At 46.6% G+C, this 23131-nt stretch overlaps 21 non-coding genes across 21 annotated transcripts; all 21 read right to left on the reverse strand.

The window, feature by feature from the left end:
• Positions 1-206: 206 nt before the first annotated feature.
• On the reverse strand, positions 207-279 carry TRNAF-GAA (transfer RNA phenylalanine (anticodon GAA)). The gene has a single exon. It is a non-coding gene; the product is annotated as a tRNA-Phe (tRNA).
• Positions 280-1157: 878 nt separating this feature from the next.
• TRNAF-GAA (transfer RNA phenylalanine (anticodon GAA)) lies at positions 1158-1230 on the reverse strand. The gene has a single exon. It is a non-coding gene; the product is annotated as a tRNA-Phe (tRNA).
• Positions 1231-1791: 561 nt separating this feature from the next.
• Positions 1792-1864, reverse strand: TRNAF-GAA (transfer RNA phenylalanine (anticodon GAA)). The gene has a single exon. It is a non-coding gene; the product is annotated as a tRNA-Phe (tRNA).
• A 244-nt stretch (positions 1865-2108) lies between these two features.
• Positions 2109-2181, reverse strand: TRNAF-GAA (transfer RNA phenylalanine (anticodon GAA)). Its single transcript has one exon. It is a non-coding gene; the product is annotated as a tRNA-Phe (tRNA).
• An 878-nt stretch (positions 2182-3059) lies between these two features.
• Positions 3060-3132, reverse strand: TRNAF-GAA (transfer RNA phenylalanine (anticodon GAA)). Its single transcript has one exon. It is a non-coding gene; the product is annotated as a tRNA-Phe (tRNA).
• Positions 3133-5278: 2146 nt separating this feature from the next.
• TRNAF-GAA (transfer RNA phenylalanine (anticodon GAA)) lies at positions 5279-5351 on the reverse strand. Its single transcript has one exon. It is a non-coding gene; the product is annotated as a tRNA-Phe (tRNA).
• Positions 5352-5912: 561 nt separating this feature from the next.
• TRNAF-GAA (transfer RNA phenylalanine (anticodon GAA)) lies at positions 5913-5985 on the reverse strand. Its single transcript has one exon. It is a non-coding gene; the product is annotated as a tRNA-Phe (tRNA).
• A 561-nt stretch (positions 5986-6546) lies between these two features.
• Positions 6547-6619, reverse strand: TRNAF-GAA (transfer RNA phenylalanine (anticodon GAA)). Its single transcript has one exon. It is a non-coding gene; the product is annotated as a tRNA-Phe (tRNA).
• A 561-nt stretch (positions 6620-7180) lies between these two features.
• TRNAF-GAA (transfer RNA phenylalanine (anticodon GAA)) lies at positions 7181-7253 on the reverse strand. Its single transcript has one exon. It is a non-coding gene; the product is annotated as a tRNA-Phe (tRNA).
• A 1195-nt stretch (positions 7254-8448) lies between these two features.
• Positions 8449-8521, reverse strand: TRNAF-GAA (transfer RNA phenylalanine (anticodon GAA)). Its single transcript has one exon. It is a non-coding gene; the product is annotated as a tRNA-Phe (tRNA).
• An 878-nt stretch (positions 8522-9399) lies between these two features.
• On the reverse strand, positions 9400-9472 carry TRNAF-GAA (transfer RNA phenylalanine (anticodon GAA)). Its single transcript has one exon. It is a non-coding gene; the product is annotated as a tRNA-Phe (tRNA).
• Positions 9473-10033: 561 nt separating this feature from the next.
• TRNAF-GAA (transfer RNA phenylalanine (anticodon GAA)) lies at positions 10034-10106 on the reverse strand. The gene has a single exon. It is a non-coding gene; the product is annotated as a tRNA-Phe (tRNA).
• Positions 10107-10984: 878 nt separating this feature from the next.
• Positions 10985-11057, reverse strand: TRNAF-GAA (transfer RNA phenylalanine (anticodon GAA)). The gene has a single exon. It is a non-coding gene; the product is annotated as a tRNA-Phe (tRNA).
• Positions 11058-12251: 1194 nt separating this feature from the next.
• Positions 12252-12324, reverse strand: TRNAF-GAA (transfer RNA phenylalanine (anticodon GAA)). The gene has a single exon. It is a non-coding gene; the product is annotated as a tRNA-Phe (tRNA).
• A 5449-nt stretch (positions 12325-17773) lies between these two features.
• On the reverse strand, positions 17774-17846 carry TRNAF-GAA (transfer RNA phenylalanine (anticodon GAA)). The gene has a single exon. It is a non-coding gene; the product is annotated as a tRNA-Phe (tRNA).
• A 561-nt stretch (positions 17847-18407) lies between these two features.
• TRNAF-GAA (transfer RNA phenylalanine (anticodon GAA)) lies at positions 18408-18480 on the reverse strand. Its single transcript has one exon. It is a non-coding gene; the product is annotated as a tRNA-Phe (tRNA).
• A 1195-nt stretch (positions 18481-19675) lies between these two features.
• TRNAF-GAA (transfer RNA phenylalanine (anticodon GAA)) lies at positions 19676-19748 on the reverse strand. The gene has a single exon. It is a non-coding gene; the product is annotated as a tRNA-Phe (tRNA).
• A 244-nt stretch (positions 19749-19992) lies between these two features.
• Positions 19993-20065, reverse strand: TRNAF-GAA (transfer RNA phenylalanine (anticodon GAA)). The gene has a single exon. It is a non-coding gene; the product is annotated as a tRNA-Phe (tRNA).
• A 561-nt stretch (positions 20066-20626) lies between these two features.
• On the reverse strand, positions 20627-20699 carry TRNAF-GAA (transfer RNA phenylalanine (anticodon GAA)). Its single transcript has one exon. It is a non-coding gene; the product is annotated as a tRNA-Phe (tRNA).
• Positions 20700-20944: 245 nt separating this feature from the next.
• TRNAF-GAA (transfer RNA phenylalanine (anticodon GAA)) lies at positions 20945-21017 on the reverse strand. Its single transcript has one exon. It is a non-coding gene; the product is annotated as a tRNA-Phe (tRNA).
• Positions 21018-22528: 1511 nt separating this feature from the next.
• Positions 22529-22601, reverse strand: TRNAF-GAA (transfer RNA phenylalanine (anticodon GAA)). The gene has a single exon. It is a non-coding gene; the product is annotated as a tRNA-Phe (tRNA).
• Between the last annotated feature and the right edge of the window lie 530 nt (positions 22602-23131).

The following is a 23131-nucleotide window of genomic DNA, read 5'->3' on the forward strand; positions in this document are numbered from 1 at the left end:
TGGGTTCCCACGAACCGCCATCAAAGGTATCCGACGTAAGGAAACTTCTTTTAAAAATATTCGCTTCACCATTTGCTGTAGGCTACGAACGCTTCTATAAATGTTAAACAGTGGCGTATCGCGGAAGTAACAGAAAAGCTGACAACGGTGTCTGAATTGCTATTTCATTGTTATGCACAAGGGCTAAAAAATTCGCTATATGAATATGCCGAAACCCGTGATCGAACCAGGGACCTTTAGATCTTCAGTCTAACGCTCTCCCAACTGAGCTATTTCGGCGGAACGAGTAACAAAATCATGAGGCGCTAAGCGATGGCTGGGTTCCCACGAACCGCCATCTAAGGTATCCGACGTAAGGAAACTTCTTTTAAAAATATTCGCACCACCATTTGCTGTAGGCTACGAACGCTTCTATAAATGTTAAACAGTGGCCTATCGCGGATGTATCAGAAAAGCTCACAATGCTGTCTGAATTACTATCTGTATTGTTATGCACAACGCTTAAAGAAACGCACTATGAATATGCCGAAACCCAGCATCCAACCCGGGACCTTTAGATCTTCAGTCTAACGCTCTCCCAACTGAGCTATTTCGTCGGAACGAGCTACAAAATCACGAGGCGCTAAGCGATGGCTGGGTTCCCACGAACCGCCGTCTAAGGTATCCGACGTAAGGAAACTTCTTTTAAAAATATTCGCTCCACCATTTGCTGTAGGCTACGCACGCTTCTATTAATGTTAAACTGTGGCGTATCGCGGAAGTAACAGAAAAGCTGACAATGGTGTCTGAATTGCTATCACTATTGTTATGCACAACGCCTAAAGAAACGCACTATGAATATGCCGAAACCCAGCATCCAACCCGGGACCTTTAGATCTTCAGTCTAACGCACTCCCAACTGAGCTATTTCGGCGGAACGAGCTACAAAATCACGAGGCGCTAAGCGATGGCTGGGTTCCCACGAACCGCCGTCTAATGTATCCGACGTAAGGAAACTTCTTTTAAAAATATTCGCTCCACCATTTGCTGTAGGTTGCGCAGGCTTCTATTAATGTTAAACAGTGGCGTATCGCGGAAGTAACAGAAAAGCTGACAATGGTGTCTGAACTGCTATTTTATTGTTATGCACAAGGGCTAAAAAATTCGCTATATGAATATGCCGAAACCCGGGATCGAACCAGGGACCTCTAGATCTTCGGTCTAACGCTCTCGCAACTGAGCTATTTCGGCGGAACGAGTAACAAAATCATGAGGCGCCAAGCGATGGCTGGGTTCCCTCGAACCGCCGTCTAATGTATCCGACGTAAGGAAACTTCTTTTACAAATATTCGCTCCACCATATACTGTAGGCTACGCACGCTTCAATTAATGTTAAACAGTGGCGTATCGCGGAAGTAACAGAAAAGCTCAAAATGCTGTGTGAATTGCTATCTGTATTGTTATGCACAACGCCTAAAGAAACGCACTATGAGTATGCCGAAACCCAGGATCCAACCCGGGACCTTTAGATCTTCAGTCTAACGCTCTCCCAACTGAGCTATTTCGATGGAACGAGTAACAACATCATGAGGCGATAAGCGATAGCTGGGTTCCCACGAACCGCCATCAAAGGTATCCGACGTAAGGAAACTTCTTTTAAAAATATTCGCTTCACCATTTGCTGTAGGCTACGAACGCTTCTATAAATGTTAAACAGTGGCGTATCGCGGAAGTAACAGAAAAGCTGACAGTGGTGTCTGAATTGCTATTTCATTGTTATGCACAAGGGCTAAAAAATTCGCTATATGAATATGCCGAAACGCGGGATCGAACCAGGGACCTTTAGATCTTCAGTCTAACGCTCTCCCAACTGAGCTATTTCGGCGGAACGAGTAACAAAATCATGAGGCGCTAAGCGATGGCTGGGTTCCCACGAACCGCCATCTAAGGTATCCGACGTAAGGAAACTTCTTTTAAAAATATTCGCACCACCATTTGCTGTAGGCTACGAACGCTTCTATAAATGTTAAACAGTGGCGTATCGCGGAACTAACAGAAAAGCTGACAATGGTGTCTGAATTGCTATTTTATTGTTATGCTGAAGGGCTAAAAAATTCGCTATATGAATATGCCGAAACCCGGGATCGAACCAGGGACCTTTAGATCTTCAGTCTAACGCTCTCCCAACTGAGCTATTTCGGCGGAACGAGTACAAAAATCATGAGGCGCTACGCGACGGCTGGGTTCCCACGAACCGCCGTCTAAGGTATCCGATGTAACGAAACTTCTTATAAAAATATTCGCTCCACCATTTGCTGTAAACTGCGCAGGCTTCTAATAATGTTAAACAGTGGCCTATCGTGGATGTATCAGAAAAGCTGACAATGGTGTCTGAATTGCTATCACTATTGTTATGCACAACGCCTAAAGAAACGCACTATGAATATGCCGAAACCCAGCATCCAACCCGGGACCTTTCGATCTTCAGTCTAACGCTCTCCCAACTGAGCTATTTCGGCGGAATGAGTAACAAAATCACGAGGCGCTAAGCGATGGCTGGGTTCCCACGAACCGCCGTCTAAGGTATCCGACGTAAGGAAACTTCTTTTAAAAATATTTGCTCCAGCATTTGCTGTAGGCTACCCACGCTTCTATTAATGTTAAACTGTGGCGTATCGCGGAAGTATCAGAAAAGCTCACAATGCTGTCTGAATTGCTATCTGTATTGTTATGCACAACGCCTAAAGAAACGCACTATGAATATGCCGAAACCCAGCATCCAACCCGGGACCTTTCGATCTTCAGTCTAACGCTCTCCCAACTGAGCTATTTCGGCGGAACGAGTAACAAAATCATGAGGCGCTAAGCGATGGCTGGGTTCCCACGAACCGCCATCTAAGGTATTCGACGTAAGGAAACTTCTTTTAAAAATATTCGCACCACCATTTGCTGTAGGCTACGAACGCTTCTATAAATGTTAAACAGTGGCGTATCGCGGAACTAACAGAAAAGCTGACAATGGTGTCTGAATTGCTATTTTATTGTTATGCTCAAGGGCTAAAAAATTCGCTATATGAATATGCCGAAACCCGGGATCGAACCAGGGACCTTTAGATCTTCAGTCTAACGCTCTCCCAACTGAGCTATTTCGGCGGAACGAGTAGAAAAATCATGAGGCGCTACGCGACGGCTGGGTTCCCACGAACCGCCGTCTAAGGTATCCGATATAAGGAAACTTCTTATAAAAATATTCGCTCCACCATTTGCTGTAGGCTGCGCAGGCTTCTAATAATGTTAAACAGTGGCGTATCGCGGAAGTATCAGAAAAGCTCACAATGCTGTCTGAATTGCTATCTGTATTGTTATGCACAACGCCTAAAGAAACGCACTATGAATATGCCGAAACCCAGCATCCAACCCGGGACCTTTCGATCTTCAGTCTAACGCTCTCCCAACTGAGCTATTTCGGCGGAACTAGTAACAAAATCACGAGGCGCTAAGCGATGGCTGGGTTCCCACGAACCGCCGTCTAAGGTATCCGACGTAAGGAAACTTCTTTTAAAAATATTTGCTCCAGCATTTGCTGTAGGCTACGCACGCTTCTATTAATGTTAAACTGTGGCGTATCGCGGAAGTATCAGAAAAGCTCACAATGCTGTCTGCATTGCTATCTGTATTGTTATGCACAACGCCTAAAGAAACGCACTATGAATATGCCGAAACCCAGCATCCAACCCGGGACCTTTCGATCTTCAGTCTAACACTCTCCCAACTGAGCTATTTCGGCGGAACGAGTAACAAAATCATGAGGCGCTAAGCGATGGCTGGGTTCCCACGAACCGCCGTCTAAGGTATCCGACGTAAGGAAACTTCTTTTAAAAATATTCGCTCCACCATTTGCTGTGGGCTACGCACGCTTCTATTAATGTTAAACTGTGGCGTATCGCGGAAGTAACAGAAAAGCTGACAATGGTGTCTGAATTGCTATCTGTATTGTTATGCACAACGCCTAAAGAAACGCACTATGAATATGCCGAAACCCAGCATCCAACCCGGGACCTTTAGATCTTCAGTCTAACGCTCTCCCAACTGAGCTATTTCGGCGGAACGAGTAACAAAATCATGAGGCGCTAAGCGATGGCTGGGTTCCCACGAACCGCCGTCTAAGGTATCCGACGTAAGGAAACTTCTTTTACAAATATTCGCTCCACCATATACTGTAGGCTACGCACGCTTCAATTAATGTTAAACAGTGGCGTATCGCGGAAGTAACTGAAAAGCTCAAAATGCTGTGTGAATTGCTATCTGTATTGTTATGCACAACGCCTAAAGAAACGCACTATGAGTATGCCGAAACCCAGGATCCAACCCGGGACCTTTAGATCTTCAGTCTAACGCTCTCCCAACTGAGCTATTTCGATGGAACGAGTAACAACATCATGAGGCGATAAGCGATAGCTGGGTTCCCACGAACCGCCGTCTAAGGCATCCGACGTAAGGAAACTTCTTTTAAAAATATTCGCTCCACCATTTGCTGTAGGCTGCGCAGGCTTCTAATAATGTTAAACAGTGGCCCATCGCGGATGTATCAGAAAAGCTCACAATGCTGTCTGAATTGCTATCTGTATTGTTATGCACAACGCTTAAAGAAACGCACTATGAATATGCCGAAACCCAGCATCCAAACCGGGACCTTTAGATCTTCTGTCTAACGCTCTCCCAACTGAGCTATTTCGTCGGAACGAGCTACAAAATCACGAGGCGCTAAGCGATGGCTGGGTTCCCACGAACCGCCGTCTAAGGTATCCGACGTAAGGAAACTTCTTTTAAAAATATTCGCTCCACCATTTGCTGTAGGCTACGCACGCTTCTATTAATGTTAAACTGTGGCGTATCGCGGAAGTAACAGAAAAGCTGACAATGGTGTCTGAATTGCTATCACTATTGTTATGCACAACGCCTAAAGAAACGCACTATGAATATGCCGAAACCCAGCATCCAACCCGGGACCTTTAGATCTTCAGTCTAACGAACTCCCAACTGAGCTATTTCGGCGGAACGAGTAACAAAATCATGAGGCGCTAAGCGATGGCTGGGTTCCCACGAACCGCCGTCTAATGTATCCGACGTAAGGAAACTTCTTTTAAAAATATTCGCTCCACCATTTGCTGTAGGCTGCGCAGGCTTCTATTAATGTTAAACAGTGGCGTATCGCGGAAGTAACAGAAAAGCTGACAATGGTGTCTGAACTGTTATTTTATTGTTATGCACAAGGGCTAAAAAATTCGCTATATGCATATGCCGAAACCCGGGATCGAACCAGGGACCTTTAGATCTTCAGTCTAACGCTCTCGCAACTGAGCTATTTCGGCGGAACAACCTACAAAATCACGATGCGCTAAGCGATGGCTGGGTTCCCACGAACCGCCGTCTAAGGTATCCGACGTAAGGAAACTTCTTTTAAAAATATTCGCTCCACCATTTGCTGTAGGCTACGCACGCTTCTATTAATGTTAAACAGTGGCGTATAGCGGAAGTATCAGAAAAGCTCACAATGCTGTCTGAATTGCTATCTGTATTGTTATGCACAACGCCTAAAGAAACGCACTATGAATATGCCGAAACCCAGCATCCAACCCGGGACCTTTCGATCTTCAGTCTAACGCTCTCCCAACTGAGCTATTTCGGCGGAACGAGTAACAAAATCATGAGGCGCTAAGCGATGGCTGGGTTCCCACGAACCGCCGTCTAAGGTATCCGACGTAAGGAAACTTCTTTTACAAATATTCGCTCCACCATATACTGTAGGCTACGCACGCTTCAATTAATGTTAAACAGTGGCGTATCGCGGAAGTAACAGAAAAGCTCAAAATGCTGTGTGAATTGCTATCTGTATTGTTATGCACAACGCCTAAAGAAACGCACTATGAGTATGCCGAAACCCAGGATCCAACCCGGGACCTTTAGATCTTCAGTCTAACGCTCTCCCAACTGAGCTATTTCGGCGGAACGAGTAACAAAATCATGAGGCGCTAAGCGAAGGCTGGGTTCCCACGAACCGCCGTCTAAGGTATCCGACGTAAGGAAACTTCTTATAAAAATATTTGCTCCAGCATTTGCTGTAGGCTACGCACGCTTCTATTAATGTTAAACTGTGGCGTATCGCGGAAGTATCAGAAAAGCTCACAATGCTGTCTGAATTGCTATCTGTATTGTTATGCACAACGCCTAAAGAAACGCACTATGAATATGCCGAAACCCAGCATCCAACCCGGGACCTTTCGATCTTCAGTCTAACGCTCTCCCAACTGAGCTATTTCGGCGGAACGAGTAACAAAATCATGAGGCGCTAAGCGATGGCTGGGTTCCCACGAACCGCCGTCTAAGGTATCCGACGTAAGGAAACTTCTTTTACAAATATTCGCTCCACCATATACTGTAGGCTACGCACGCTTCAATTAATGTTAAACAGTGGCGTATCGCGGAAGTAACAGAAAAGCTCAAAATGCTGTGTGAATTGCTATCTGTATTGTTATGCACAACGCCTAAAGAAACGCACTATGAGTATGCCGAAACCCAGGATCCAACCCGGGACCTTTAGATCTTCAGTCTAACGCTCTCCCAACTGAGCTATTTCGGCGGAACGAGTAACAAAATCATGAGGCGCTAAGCGAAGGCTGGGTTCCCACGAACCGCCGTCTAAGGTATCCGACGTAAGGAAACTTCTTTTACAAATATTCGCTCCACCATTTGCTGTAGGCTACGCACGCTTCTATTAATGTTAAACAGTGGCGTATCGCGGAAGTATCAGAAAAGCTCACAATGCTGTCTGAATTGCTATCTGTATTGTTATGCACAACGCCTAAAGAAACGCACTATGAATATGCCGAAACCCAGCATCCAACCCGGGACCTTTCGATCTTCAGTCTAACGCTCTCCCAACTGAGCTATTTCGGCGGAACGAGTAACAAAATCATGAGGCGCAAAGCGATGGCTGGGTTCCCACGAACCGCCGTCTAAGGTATCCGACGTAAGGAAACTTCTTTTACAAATATTCGCTCCACCATATACTGTAGGCTACGCACGCTTCAATTAATGTTAAACAGTGGCGTATCGCGGAAGTAACAGAAAAGCTCAAAATGCTGTGTGAATTGCTATCTGTATTGTTATGCACAACGCCTAAAGAAACGCACTATGAGTATGCCGAAACCCAGGATCCAACCCGGGACCTTTAGATCTTCAGTCTAACGCTCTCCCAACTGAGCTATTTCGGCGGAACGAGTAACAAAATCATGAGGCGCTAAGCGAAGGCTGGGTTCCCACGAACCGCCGTCTAAGGTATCCGACGTAACGAAACTTCTTTTACAAATATTCGCTCCACCATTTGCTGTAGGCTACGCACGCTTCTATTAATGTTAAACAGTGGCGTATCGCGGAAGTATCAGAAAAGCTCACAATGCTGTCTGAATTGCTATCTGTATTGTTATGCACAACGCCTAAAGAAACGCACTATGAATATGCCGAAACCCAGCATCCAACCCGGGACCTTTCGATCTTCAGTCTAACGCTCTCCCAACTGAGCTATTTCGGCGGAACGAGTAACAAAATCATGAGGCGCTAAGCGATGGCTGGGTTCCCACGAACCGCCGTCTAAGGTATCCGACGTAAGGAAACTTCTTTTACAAATATTCGCTCCACCATATACTGTAGGCTACGCACGCTTCAATTAATGTTAAACAGTGGCGTATCGCGGAAGTAACAGAAAAGCTCACAATGCTGTCTGAATTGCTATCTGTATTGTTATGCACAAGGCTTAAAGAAACGCACTATGAATATGCCGAAACCCAGCATCCAAACCGGGACCTTTAGATCTTCAGTCTAACGCTCTCCCAACTGAGCTATTTCGTCGGAACGAGCTACAAAATCACGAGGCGCTAAGCGATGGCTGGGTTCCCACGAACCGCCGTCTAAGGTATCCGACGTAAGGAAACTTCTTTTAAAAATATTCGCTCCACCATTTGCTGTAGGCTACGCACGCTTCTATTAATGTTAAACTGTGGCGTATCGCGGAAGTAACAGAAAAGCTGACAATGGTGTCTGAATTGCTATCACTATTGTTATGCACAACGCCTAAAGAAACGCACTATGAATATGCCGAAACCCAGCATCCAACCCGGGACCTTTAGATCTTCAGTCTAACGCACTCCCAACTGAGCTATTTCGGCGGAACGAGTAACAAAATCATGAGGCGCTAAGCGACGGCTGGGTTCCCACGAACCGCCGTCTAATGTATCCGACGTAAGGAAACTTCTTTTAAAAATATTCGCTCCACCATTTGCTGTAGGCTGCGCAGGCTTCTATTAATGTTAAACAGTGGCGTATCGCGGAAGTAACAGAAAAGCTGACAATGGTGTCTGAACTGTTATTTTATTGTTATGCACAAGGGCTAAAAAATTCGCTATATGCATATGCCGAAACCCGGGATCGAACCAGGGACCTTTAGATCTTCAGTCTAACGCTCTCGCAACTGAGCTATTTCGGCGGAACAACCTACAAAATCACGATGCGCTAAGCGATGGCTGGGTTCCCACGAACCGCCGTCTAAGGTATCCGACGTAAGGAAACTTCTTTTAAAAATATTCGCTCCACCATTTGCTGTAGGCTACGCACGCTTCTATTAATGTTAAACAGTGGCGTATCGCGGAAGTATCAGAAAAGCTCACAATGCTGTCTGAATTGCTATCTGTATTGTTATGCACAACGCCTAAAGAAACGCACTATGAATATGCCGAAACCCAGCATCCAACCCGGGACCTTTCGATCTTCAGTCTAACGCTCTCCCAACTGAGCTATTTCGGCGGAACGAGTAACAAAATCATGAGGCGCTAAGCGAAGGCTGGGTTCCCACGAACCGCCGTCTAAGGTATCCGACGTAAGGAAACTTCTTATAAAAATATTTGCTCCAGCATTTGCTGTAGGCTACGCACGCTTCTATTAATGTTAAACTGTGGCGTATCGCGGAAGTATCACAAAAGCTCACAATGCTGTCTGAATTGCTATCTGTATTGTTATGCACAACGCCTAAAGAAACGCACTATGAATATGCCGAAACCCAGCATCCAACCCGGGACCTTTCGATCTTCAGTCTAACGCTCTCCCAACTGAGCTATTTCGGCGGAACGAGTAACAAAATCATGAGGCGCTAAGCGATGGCTGGTTTCCCACGAACCGCCGTCTAAGGTATCCGACGTAAGGAAACTTCTTTTACAAATATTCGCTCCACCATATACTGTAGGCTACGCACGCTTCAATTAATGTTAAACAGTGGCGTATCGCGGAAGTAACAGAAAAGCTCAAAATGCTGTGTGAATTGCTATCTGTATTGTTATGCACAACGCCTAAAGAAACGCACTATGAGTATGCCGAAACCCAGGATCCAACCCGGGACCTTTAGATCTTCAGTCTAACGCTCTCCCAACTGAGCTATTTCGGCGGAACGAGTAACAAAATCATGAGGCGCTAAGCGAAGGCTGGGTTCCCACGAACCGCCGTCTAAGGTATCCGACGTAAGGAAACTTCTTTTACAAATATTCGCTCCACCATTTGCTGTAGGCTACGCACGCTTCTATTAATGTTAAACAGTGGCGTATCGCGGAAGTATCAGAAAAGCTCACAATGCTGTCTGAATTGCTATCTGTATTGTTATGCACAACGCCTAAAGAAACGCACTATGAATATGCCGAAACCCAGCATCCAACCCGGGACCTTTCGATCTTCAGTCTAACGCTCTCCCAACTGAGCTATTTCGGCGGAACGAGTAACAAAATCATGAGGCGCTAAGCGATGGCTGGGTTCCCACGAACCGCCGTCTAAGGTATCCGACGTAAGGAAACTTCTTTTACAAATATTCGCTCCACCATTTGCTGTAGGCTCCGCACGCTTCTATTAATGTTAAACAGTGGCGTATCGCGGAAGTAACAGAAAAGCTGACAATGGTGTCTGAATTGCTATCTGTATTGTTATGCACAACGCCTAAAGAAACGCACTATGAATATGCCGAAACCCAGCATCCAACCAGGGACCTTTAGATCTTCAGTCTAACGCTCTCCCAACTGAGCTATTTCGGCGGAACGAGTACAAAAATCATGAGGCGCTACGCGACGGCTGGGTTCCCACGAACCGCCGTCTAAGGTATCCGAAGTAAGGAAACTTCTTATAAAAATATTCGCTCCACCATTTCCTGTAGGCTGCGCAGGCTTCTAATAATGTTAAACAGTGGCCTATCGCGGATGTATCAGAAAAGCTCACAATGCTGTCTGAATTGCTATCTGTATTGTTATGCACAACGCTTAAAGAAACGCACTATGAATATGCCGAAACCCAGCATCCAACCCGGGACCTTTAGATCTTCAGTCTAACGCTCTCCCAACTGAGCTATTTCGTCGGAACGAGCTACAAAATCACGAGGCGCTAAGCGATGGCTGGGTTCCCACGAACCGCCGTCTAAGGTATCCGACGTAAGGAAACTTCTTTTAAAAATATTCGCTCCACCATTTGCTGTAGGCTACGCACGCTTCTATTAATGTTAAACTGTGGCGTATCGCGGAAGTAACAGAAAAGCTGACAATGGTGTCTGAATTGCTATCACTATTGTTATGCACAACGCCTAAAGAAACGCACTATGAATATGCCGAAACCCAGCATCCAACCCGGGACCTTTAGATCTTCAGTCTAACGCACTCCCAACTGAGCTATTTCGGCGGAACGAGTAACAAAATCACGAGGCGCTAAGCGATGGCTGGGTTCCCACGAACCGCCGTCTAAGGTATCCGACGTAAGGAAACTTCTTTTAAAAATATTCGCTCCACCATTTGCTGTAGGCTGCGCAGGCTTCTATTAATGTTAAACAGTGGCGTATCGCGGAAGTAACAGAAAAGCTGACAATGGTGTCTGAACTGCTATTTTATTGTTATGCACAAGGGCTAAAAAATTCGCTATATGAATATGCCGAAACCCGGGATCGAACCAGGGACCTTTAGATCTTCAGTCTAACGCTCTCGCAACTGAGCTATTTCGGCGGAACAAGCTACAAAATCACGAGGCGCTAAGCGATGGCTGGGTTCCCACGAACCGCCGTCTAAGGTATCCGACGTAAGGAAACTTCTTTTAAAAATATTCGCTCCACCATTTGCTGTAGGCTACGCACGCTTCTATTAATGTTAAACTGTGGCGTATCGCGGAAGTAACAGAAAAGCTGACAATGGTGTCTGAATTGCTATCTGTATTGTTATGCACAACGCCTAAAGAAACGCACTATGAATATGCCGAAACCCTGCATCCAACCCGGGACCTTTAGATCTTCATCTAACGCTCTCCCAACTGAGCTATTTCGGCGGAACGATTAACAAAATCATGAGGCGCTAAGCGATGGCTGGGTTCCCACGAACCGCCGTCTAAGGTATCCGACGTAAGGAAACTTCTTTTACAAATATTCGCTCCACCATATACTGTAGGCTACGCACGCTTCAATTAATGTTAAACAGTGGCGTATCGCGGAAGTAACAGAAAAGCTCAAAATGCTGTGTGAATTGCTATCTGTATTGTTATGCACAACGCCTAAAGAAACGCACTATGAGTATGCCGAAACCCAGGATCCAAGCCGGGACCTTTAGATCTTCAGTCTAACGCTCTCCCAACTGAGCTATTTCGATGGAACGAGTAACAACATCATGAGGCGATAAGCGATAGCTGGGTTCCCACGAACCGCCGTCTAAGGCATCGGACGTAAGGAAACTTCTTTTAAAAATATTCGCTCCACCATTTGCTGTAGGCTCCGCACGCTTCTATTAATGTTAAACAGTGGCGTATCGCGGAAGTAACAGAAAAGCTGACAATGGTGTCTGAATTGCTATCTGTATTGTTATGCACAACGCCTAAAGAAACGCACTATGAATATGCCGAAACCCAGCATCCAACCCGGGACCTTTAGATCTTCAGTCTAACGCTCTCCCAACTGAGCTATTTCGGCGGAACGAGTAACAAAATCATGAGGCGCTAAGCGATGGCTGGGTTCCCACGAACCGCCATCAAAGGTATCCGACGTAAGGAAACTTCTATTAAAAATATTCGCTTCACCATTTGCTGTAGGCTACGAACGCTTCTATAAATGTTAAACAGTGGCGTATCGCGGAAGTAACAGAAAAGCTGACAATGGTGTCTGAATTGCTATTTCATTGTTATGCACAAGGGCTAAAAAATTCGCTATATGAATATGCCGAAACCCGGGATCGAACCAGGGACCTTTAGATCTTCAGTCTAACGCTCTCCCAACTGAGCTATTTCGGCGGAACGAGTAACAAAATCATGAGGCGCTAAGCGATGGCTGGGTTCCCACGAACCGCCATCTAAGGTATCCGACGTAAGGAAACTTCTTTTAAAAATATTCGCACCACCATTTGCTGTAGGCAACGAACGCTTCTATAAATGTTAAACAGTGGCGTATCGCGGAACTAACAGAAAAGCTGACAATGGTGTCTGAATTGCTATTTTATTGTTATGCACAAGGGCTAAAAAATTCGCTATATGAATACGCCGAAACCCGGGATCGAACCAGGGACCTTTAGATCTTCAGTTTTTTTTTTATTTAATGCCGGTTTTCGACATAACACTGAATATACAAATACTACACACATGTCAGGAATACAAGCTTGCGGGGAAGAAAAAAAAGAAAAAAAAATTAAAATAATGCCGACTGTCCGTATGGGACCGGCGTCGTCAAATTAAAATTCCTTTATGGCTGTCAGAGCTTCTAGCCTCAACAGCCAATCCGGTGCACATTCTTGCAATTTCTGTACATCAACGAACCGCGACATACATTCTCTAAAATATATGTGAACCGGGCGGGCGTCGGCATCGCAATGGTACCCTGCCATGCGAGCCCGCCATATACAGTGGAGTGCATTCAACATAATAAAGTCGTATGGAACTCCCTCTTCATCCTTAATTGGCAGATACCGGATCCCTTGGGGGTCTACAGGTAATTCTTTCTTCAGTGTTCGCTTCAAGACGTCCCAGAAGAACACAGCCGCCCAGCAGTGCAAGAACACGTGATCGATGGTTTCGGGCTTCTTGCAGATCAAGCAGTGTGAACCCCACGGCACAAGACAGCCTCGCTCGTCCATAAATGTCTTCACGGAAAGTGTTCCAGTGTGGAGCTTAAAAAAGAAGGTTCTAACGCCTGGTGGCACCTGCATGCGTTTCACCCGTTTAAGGACGTCTTGTCCTGGCCCTCCACTGTATATGGCTCTGTATAAGGGCACTGGGAACGCAATGTCGCACACATCATTATACAGTGTTTTCCTTTTCACTTGACATAGATAATCTTTTGAAAAACGAACTGAAAGGAAGCGCACACTGTCGACCACTTCCTTAAGATAACCCCGAAGTTTTCCGGTCATGCTTGCCGTACTAACAACATACGCTGGCAATGCGTCGCTCAACCTGAGTTGACATACGGTGCGCAGAAAAGGATCGCGCACATCTCGAAAAAACAAAAAGCGGTTGACAAGTTGTCGAACAAAAAGATGTGCCAAGCCAACACCCCCGTCCTTCACTCTTCTAAACAAATTGGTTCGGCTAGCTCTCTCCCATGCTGATCCCCAGATGAAGACCGCGAACACTCCGTGCAGCCTTTGCACATTTGCCCTGGAACAATGCAACACTTGCATAACATAATATAACTTCGCTATAAAAAACATATTACAAATTGTCGCCCTTGAAAAAATAGACTGGTTAGTGCTTGTCCATCTGTCCACTTTTTCTTTCGTTTCATTAGTTCGGTTCCTCCAGTACTCATCGTTGCTCTTGTACCTGTCGAGGGGAACACCCAGATACTTCGTCGGAGTTTTCACCCAGTTGACATTGGCGAAGTATTCCGGTGCCGAAGACCACTCCCCGTGCCACAGCCCGAGGGATTTGCCCCAATTGACTCTGCTGCCCGTGACGTCACAGAAATGTTTTACTACAGCAATTGTTTCAGTCACACTTGGTTCGTCTGTGCAACACACTGCAACGTCATCAGCATACGCTAGCAGCTTCACTTCGGATTCTGCCGATCTAAAACCACGTATATTGTTATTTGCGGTAATGGCCACACACATTGCTTCTATGTATATAGCAAATAACAGAGGACTGAGGGGACAGCCTTGGCGCACTGAACGCATGATGTTAATGGGGGCCCCCAGCGACTTATTAACAATTAACCTTGTAGTGCAGTTCTGGTACGCCAAGGCCACACCCTCAGTGATGATGGTACCGACATTAACATGATCCAATATGGAGAACAAAATAACGTGAGCGACGCAATCGAACGCTTTCTCAAGATCAAGCTGAAGAACTGCAACGCCGCCACCGGTGACGTCACAGCACTCGAGCACACACCGCATCTTATGGATGTTAGAAAAAATTGTTCGCCCTTTGATTCCACAAGTTTGATGGTCTGTGACGATTTCCTTTATGACACTTTGAAGTCTGGTCGCTAAAATCTTCATAAATATCTTGTAATCCACATTTGTTAGTGATATGGGCCTATAGGATGATACGAATCTCAGTTTATCTAATTTATCGTTCTTCGGAATTAGAATGGTGTGCGCTTTCCCAAAAGAAGGTGGCAATGATTTCTGCTCGTACGCTTCATTAAATACTTCTGCTAATAAAGGGGCCAGTTCTCTTTTCAATGTCTTATATAAGGCGGCGCTGAGTCCATCTGGTCCCGGTGACTTGCCCAAGTTTAAATCGTCGATTGCCTTTTCGACTTCCCTCTCCGTTATTTTCCCTTCTAATCGCTCCTTAGCTTCATCACTCAAACGCGGCATGCGGTACAGAAAGTCCGCTTTGAAACCCTCTAAATTCGCTTCCTGAAATGCAAAGAGCGACTGATAGTATTGGAAGAAGGCGTGTGCTATGCTCTCGTTGTCGTCAACAACAGCTCCATTCATTAAATGTTGATCGACATGGTTTCGTCTTCCGTGTGCCTTCTCTAAACCAAGCGCCCTTTTAGTGGGCGTCTCCCCTGCCGCCAGTGCATCTGCTCTTGCTCGCACGATGGCACCTTGATAACGTTCTTTGTCGAACTGTTCAAGCTTTTCCTTGACGCTCCGCACATCGTCTTTGTACAGACCAGGCTCTCTGCACTCAAGCGTTATCAGCTGCTGAAGTAGTGTTCGCAAACCCTTTTCTTTATATTCCCTCTCAAATTTGAGGCAGCTTGACCTTTCTAAGGCTTTCATTTTAACTTTTTGTTTAACACATTCCCACTTTTCTGCTATTGTATCAGCCGCATCTTCGCGTATTTCATTAACCGCATCCCGCACTGCCTTTACAAAAGATGCATCATTTAATAACAAGTCATTGAGTTTCCATAGATGCCAATTAAATGCATGTTCCCTTTTCCTTATACCTATGTTACATTTTACCAGGCAGTGATCCGAAAATGACACGGGTACAACGCAATAACCGTGGCATCTTGGAATCGTGTCCAACGAAATGTACATGCGATCCAGTCGCGCATGACTACTGCCTTGAAAACGCGTAAATGTCACTTGACGCTCCCCTTCCAGACATTGAAAAACATCATCAAGTTCATTTTCATTAATTAATTTTGACAAAACGTCACTACTTCTATCACGCACGCCGGCATTGTTGGCTCGGTCTCTAGCACTCAACACACAATTGAAGTCCCCTAATAACACAACGCGCTTATTACAGCAAACATATTGTGAGAGGTTCGATAAAAAGAGGACACGCTCGTCTACAGAATTCGGCGCATAAACGCATATGACGCGAAACTCAAAGTCAGAGATCGTAAAGTCACATAAAACAATCCTTCCATCCAGACAGGACCACACACTTTGGATATGTAAACCCGGCAGCTTCTTCACAAAAAGAATGCACCCCCCGGAGGTGCCTACCGCATGACTCACCACCACAAAGTACCTAGTCGTGAATCGTCGCACCATGCTCCCGGTCTCCTCCTCTCCGTCAACCTTGGTTTCCTGGACGGCTAGTACGTCTATGTCATGGTCCGTTACCAACCGTAGGACCTGACATTGCCTACGACTAGCCGCCAACCCTCGCACATTTAGTGTGGCAATACTAAGTGACGGTATTTCATCCATCTTCATCTAGCGAGAAAAGTAGGCCCGGAGCATGGTGCTTACCCTTCACGACCAGCCCTTGGCTAGCCGCCTCCGGGGCCATCCGGCTTCCCGGCATTGTTTGTCGTCGACACTTTGATCACAGGCTTTCTTTCAGGCGGCACATTCGGCTTTGGTTTGAAGCCCACCCGCCTCCCCTGGGGCGTCTTTGTCGGTGGTCCCTCGGTGGTGCTGGTCGCACCCTCGCCTTGGTCCTTGGTCTGGTCGTGGGGGCGTTTGACCGGGCCGCCAAGAGTCTCAGTCCGGTCGCCATCTTTCACAGCCTCGTCCTGCTGCATTGCCGTCATACCGTTGTCGGGCGGGTCTTCACTAATGGTTCCCGTCGCGGGGCCCACAGCAGTCGCGCCCTGCGCCTTCCCACTCCGCTTCTCAGTACCTTGAGCAACCGTGCCTTCTGCGCCGACGGTCGACGTCTCGCCGACTGCCGCTGTCGGTACCAGGTCTCCGATGCCTGTAGCGGCGTCCTCCGTCTCGACCACGTCCATGACGTGCTCTGCGGCCACGTCGTTCACTGCTGGGCTTGTCACGGCGGCGTAGGATTTGACGCAGTCGGCGTCAACATGACCGAACCGTCTGCAGCGAGAACAGCGCGGAACTTTACACTCCCGGCGGACGTGCCCCGTGCCTTGGCAGCGCCGGCACTGCATGGGTCGACCAGGGACGACCACCAATGCCAGCTCTCCGCCGACGCGGACCTGATGAGGAAGGTCTTCCATTTTCACGCCGCTTTTCAGCTTTAGAAGCACAGTCCTGGTTGTCGACGTCTTGTCGCCCAGGCCATGGACGCGCCACCTTTCCCGGCTTACCTCCTCCACCTTGCCAAAAGCCATGAACGCCGTCCGTATGTCCTCGTCTGCAACGCCATAGAGCAGCCAGTGAAGCCTAAGCTTCACCTGCTGGTCTTGCGGGTCCACGATGACACACCGTCTTCCCTTCACTTGCAGTTCCTTAAGGGCCATGAGCCGCTTCGTCGCAGTGGCGTCAGACAGGGTCACCGCCCAGACGTGGTTTATCTGGTACGCCCCTATGCATACCACGTCCGGCAGCAGTCCCGTCGGCAGAAGGGCGTCTCTAAAATCTTCGACCTTGTAAGGTCTGGCGCGTACATCACCGTGTAAAAACACGGTGTTAAAGGCAACTCGTCCTTTCGGCAGCTGAGGCAAAATAAACGGATAATCCTTATCGTCGTCGGTGATCCTGTTTCCGCGACCAAAAGTGGTCGCTGTCGCTGCCCCGGAAGAGGCCATGACCCTACGATCCGAACAGCTCGGCTGCCGGATGCAGAATGACCTTCAGATCTTCAGTCTAACGCTCTCCCAACTGAGCTATTTCGGCGGAACGAGTAACAAATTCATGAGGCACTACGCGATGGGTGGGTTCCCACGAACCGCCGTCTGGGGTATCCGACGTAAGGAAACTTCTTTTAAAAATATTCGCTCCACAATTTGCTGTAGGCTACGCACGCTTCTATTAATGTTAAACAGTGGCGTATCGCGGAAGTAACAGAAAAGCTGACAATGCTGTCTGAATTGCTATTTGTATTGTTATGCACAAGAGCTAAAAAATTCGCTATATGAATATGCCGAAACCCGGGATCGAACCAGGGACCTTTCGATCTTCAGTCTAACGCTCTCCCAACTGAGCTATTTCGGCGGAACGAGTAACAAAATCACGAGGCGCTAAGCGATGGCTGGGTTCCCACGAACCGCCGTCTAAGGCATCCGACGTAAGGAAACTTCTTTTAAAAATATTCGCTCCACCATTTGCTGTAGGCTACGCACGCTTCTATTAATGTTAAACAGTGGCGTATCGCGGAAGTATCAGAAAAGCTCACAATGCTGTCTGAATTGCTATCTGTATTGTTATGCACAACGCCTAAAGAAACGCACTATGAATATGCCGAAACCCAGCATCCAACCCGGGACCTTTCGATCTTCAGTCTAACGCTCTCCCAACTGAGCTATTTCGGCGGAACGAGTAACAAAATCACGAGGCGCTAAGCGATGGCTGGGTTCCCACGAACCGCCGTCTAAGGTATCCGACGTAAGGAAACTTTATTTTTTAATATTCGCTCAACCATTTGCTGTAGGCTACGCACGCTTCTAATAATGTTAAACATTGGCGTATCGCGGAAGCAACAGAAAAGCTCACAATGCTGTCTGAATTGCTATCTGTATTGTTACGCACAACGCCTAAAGAAACGCACTATGAATATGCCGAAACCTAGGATCCAACCCGGGACCTTTAGATCTTCAGTCTAACGCTCTCCCAACTGAGCTATTTCGGCGGAACGAGTAACAAAATCATGAGGCGCTAAGCGATGGCTGGGTTCCCGCGAACCGCCATCTAAGGTATCCGACGTAAGGAAACTTCTTTTAAAAATATTCGCTCCACCATTTGCTGTAGGCTACGAACGCTTCTATTAATGTTAAACTGTGGCGTATCGCGGAAGTAACAAAAAAGCTGACAATGGTGTCTGAATTGCTATCTGTATTGTTATGCACAACGCCTAAAGAAACGCACTATGAATATGCCGAAACCCAGCATCCAACCCGGGACCTTTAGATCTTCAGTCTAACGCTCTCCCAACTGAGCTATTTCGGCGGAACGATTAACAAAATCATGAGGCGCTAAGCGATGGCTGGGTTCCCACGAACCGCCGTCTAAGGTATCCGACGTAAGGAAACTTCTTTTACAAATATTCGCTCCACCATATACTGTAGGCTACGCACGCTTCAATTAATGTTAAACAGTGGCGTATCGCGGAAGTAACAGAAAAGCTCAAAATGCTGTGTGAATTGCTATCTGTATTGTTATGCACAACGCCTAAAGAAACGCACTATGAGTATGCCGAAACCCAGGATCCAACCCGGGACCTTTAGATCTTCAGTCTAACGCTCTCCCAACTGAGCTATTTCGATGGAACGAGTAACAACATCATGAGGCGATAAGCGATAGCTGGGTTCCCACGAACCGCCGTCTAAGGCATCCGACGTAAGGAAACTTCTTTTAAAAATATTCGCTCCACCATTTGCTGTAGGCTCCGCACGCTTCTATTAATGTTAAACAGTGGCGTATCGCGGAAGTAACAGAAAAGCTGACAATGGTGTCTGAATTGCTATCTGTATTGTTATGCACAACGCCTAAAGAAACGCACTATGAATATGCCGAAACCCAGCATCCAACCCGGGACCTTTAGATCTTCAGTCTAACGCTCTCCCAACTGAGCTATTTCGGCGGAACGAGTAACAAAATCATGAGGCGCTAAGCGATGGCTGGGTTCCCACGAACCGCCATCAAAGGTATCCGACGTAAGGAAACTTCTTTTAAAAATATTCGCTTCACCATTTGCTGTAGGCTACGAACGCTTCTATAAATGTTAAACAGTGGCGTATCGCGGAAGTAACAGAAAAGCTGACAATGGTGTCTGAATTGCTATTTCATTGTTATGCACAAGGGCTAAAAAATTCGCTATATGAATATGCCGAAACCCGGGATCGAACCAGGGACCTTTAGATCTTCAGTCTAACGCTCTCCCAACTGAGCTATTTCGGCGGAACGAGTAACAAAATCATGAGGCGCTAAGCGATGGCTGGGTTCCCACGAACCGCCGTCTAAGGTATCCGACGTAAGGAAACTTCTTTTAAAAATATTCGCACCACCATTTGCTGTAGGCAACGAACGCTTCTATAAATGTTAAACAGTGGCGTATCGCGGAACTAACAGAAAAGCTGACAATGGTGTCTGAATTGCTATTTTATTGTTATGCACAAGGGCTAAAAAATTCGCTATATGAATATGCCGAAACCCGGGATCGAACCAGGGACCTTTAGATCTTCAGTCTAACGCTCTCCCAACTGAGCTATTTCGGCGGAACGAGTAACACATTCATGAGGCGCAACGCGATGGGTGGGTTCCCACGAACCGCCGTCTAGGGTATCCGACGTAAGGAAACTTCTTTTAAAAATATTCGCTCCACCATTTGCTGTAGGCTACGCACGCTTCTATTAATGTTAAACAGTGGCGTATCGCGGAAGTATCAGAAAAGCTCACAATGCTGTCTGAATTGCTATCTGTATTGTTATGCACAACGCCTAAAGTAACGCACTATGAATATGCCGAAACCCAGCATCCAACCCGGGACCTTTCGATCTTCAGTCTAACGCTCTCCCAACTGAGCTATTTCGGCGGAACGAGTAACAAAATCATGAGGCGCTAAGCGATGGCTGGGTTCCCACGAACCGCCGTCTAAGGTATCCGACGTAAGGAAACTTCTTTTAAAAATATTCACTCCACCATTTGCTGTAGGCTACGAACGCTTCTATAAATGTTAAACAGTGGCGTATCGCGGAAGTAACAGAAAAGCTGACAATGGTGTCTGAATTGCTATTTTATTGTTATGCACAAGGGCTAAAAAATTCGCTATATGAATATGCCGAAACCCGGGATCGAACCAGGGACCTTTAGATCTTCAGTCTAACGCTCTCCCAACTGAGCTATTTCGGCGGAACGAGTAACAAAATCATGAGGCGCTAAGCGATGGGTGGGTTCCCACGAACCGCCGTCTAGGGTATCCGACGTAAGGAAACTTCTTTTGAAAATATTCGCTCCACAATTTGCTGTAGGCTACGCACGCTTCTATTAATGTTAAACAGTGGCGTATCGCGGAAGTAACAGAAAAGCTGACAATGCTGTCTGAATTGCTATTTGTATTGTTATGCACAAGGGCTAAAAAATTCGCTATATGAATATGCCGAAACCCGGGATCAAACCAGGGACCTTTAGATCTTCAGTCTAACGCTCTCCCAACTGAGCTATTTCGGCGGAACAAGCTACAAAATCACGAGGCGCTAAGCGATGGCTGGGTTCCCACGAACCGCCGTCTAAGGTATCCGACGTAAGGAAACTTCTTTTAAAAATACTCGCTCCACCATTTGCTGTAGGCTACGCACGCTTCTATTAATGTTAAACACTGGCGTATCGCGGAAGTATCAGAAAAGCTCACAATGCTGTCTGAATTGCTATCTGTATTGTTATGCACAACGCCTAAAGAAACGCACTATGAATATGCCGAAACCCAGCATCCAACCCGGGACCTTTCGATCTTCAGTCTAACGCTCTCCCAACTGAGCTATTTCGGCGGAACGAGTAACAAAATCATGAGGCGCTAAGCGATGGCTGGGTTCCCACGAACCGCCGTCTAAGGTATCCGACGTAAGGAAACTTCTTTTAAAAATATTCGCTCCACCATTTGCTGTAGGCTACGCACGCTTCTATTAATGTTAAACTGTGGCGTATCGCGGAAGTAACAGAAAAGCTGAGAATGGTGTCTGAATTGCTATCTGTATTGTTATGCACAACGCTTAAGGAAACGCACTATGAATATGCCGAAACCCAGCATCCAACCAGGGACCTTTAGATCTTCAGTCTAACGCTCTCCCAACTGAGCTATTTCGTCGGAACGAGCTACAAAATCACAAGGCGCTAAGCAATGGCTGGGTTTCCTCGAACCGCCGTCTAAGGTATCCGACGTAAGGAAACTTCTTTTAAAAATATTCGCTCCACCATTTGCTGTAGGCTACGCACGCTTCTAGTAATGTTAAACAGTGGCGTATCGCGGAAGTATCAGAAAAGCTCACAATGCTGTCTGAATTGCTATCTGTATTGTTATGCACAACGCCTAAAGAAACGCACTATGAATATGCCGAAACCCAGCATCCAACCCAGGACCTTTAGATCTTCAGTCTAACGCTCTCCCAACTGAGCTGTTTCGGCGGAGCGAGAAACAAAATCATGAGGCGCTAAGCGATGGCTGGGTTCCCACGAACCGCCGTCTAAGGTATCCGACGTAAGGAAACTTTATTTTTTAATATTCGCTCAACCATTTGCTGTAGGCTACGCACGCTTCTAATAATGTTAAACATTGGCGTATCGCGGAAGCAACAGAAAAGCTCACAATGCTGTCTGAATTGCTATCTGTATTGTTATGCACAACGCCTAAAGAAACGCACTATAAGTATGCCGAAACCCAGGATCCAACCCGGGACCTTTAGATCTTCAGTCTAACGCTGTCCTAACTGAGCTATTTCGAGGAACGAGTAACAAAATCATGAGGCGCTAAGCGATAGCTGGGTTCCCGCGAACCGCCGTCTAAGGTATCCGACGTAAGGAAACTCCTTTTAAAAATATTCGCTGCAGCATTTGCTGTAGGCTCCGCGCGCTTCTATTAATGTTAAACAGTGGCGTATCGCGGAAGTAACAGAAAAGCTCACAATGCTGTCTGAATTGCTATCTGTATTGTTACGCACAACGCCTAAAGAAACGCACTATGAATATGCCGAAACCTAGGATCCAACCCGGGACCTTTAGATCTTCAGTCTAACGCTCTCCCAACTGAGCTATTTCGGCGGAACGAGTAACAAAATCATGAGGCGCTAAGCGATGGCTGGGTTCCCGCGAACCGCCATCTAAGGTATCCGACGTAAGGAAACTTCTTTTAAAAATATTCGCTCCACCATTTGCTGTAGGCTACGAACGCTTCTATTAATGTTAAACTGTGGCGTATCGCGGAAGTAACAAAAAAGCTGACAATGGTGTCTGAATTGCTATCTGTATTGTTATGCACAACGCCTAAAGAAACGCACTATGAATATGCCGAATCCCAGCATCCAACCCGGGACCTTTAGATCTTCAGTCTAACGCTCTCCCAACTGAGGTATTTCGGCGGAACGAGTAACAAAATCATGAGGCGCTAAGCGATGGGTGGGTTCCCACGAACTGCCGTCTAGGGTATCCGACGTAAGGAAACTTCTTTTAAAAATATTCGCTCCACCATTTGCTGTAGGCTACGCACGCTTCTATTAATGTTAAACAGTGGCGTATCGCGGAAGTAACAGAAAAGTTGACAATGGTGTCTGAATTGCTATTTGTATTGTTAT

Source organism: Dermacentor variabilis, unplaced genomic scaffold (assembly GCF_050947875.1).
Source record: "Dermacentor variabilis isolate Ectoservices unplaced genomic scaffold, ASM5094787v1 scaffold_13, whole genome shotgun sequence".
NCBI lineage: Eukaryota > Metazoa > Arthropoda > Arachnida > Ixodida > Ixodidae > Dermacentor > Dermacentor variabilis.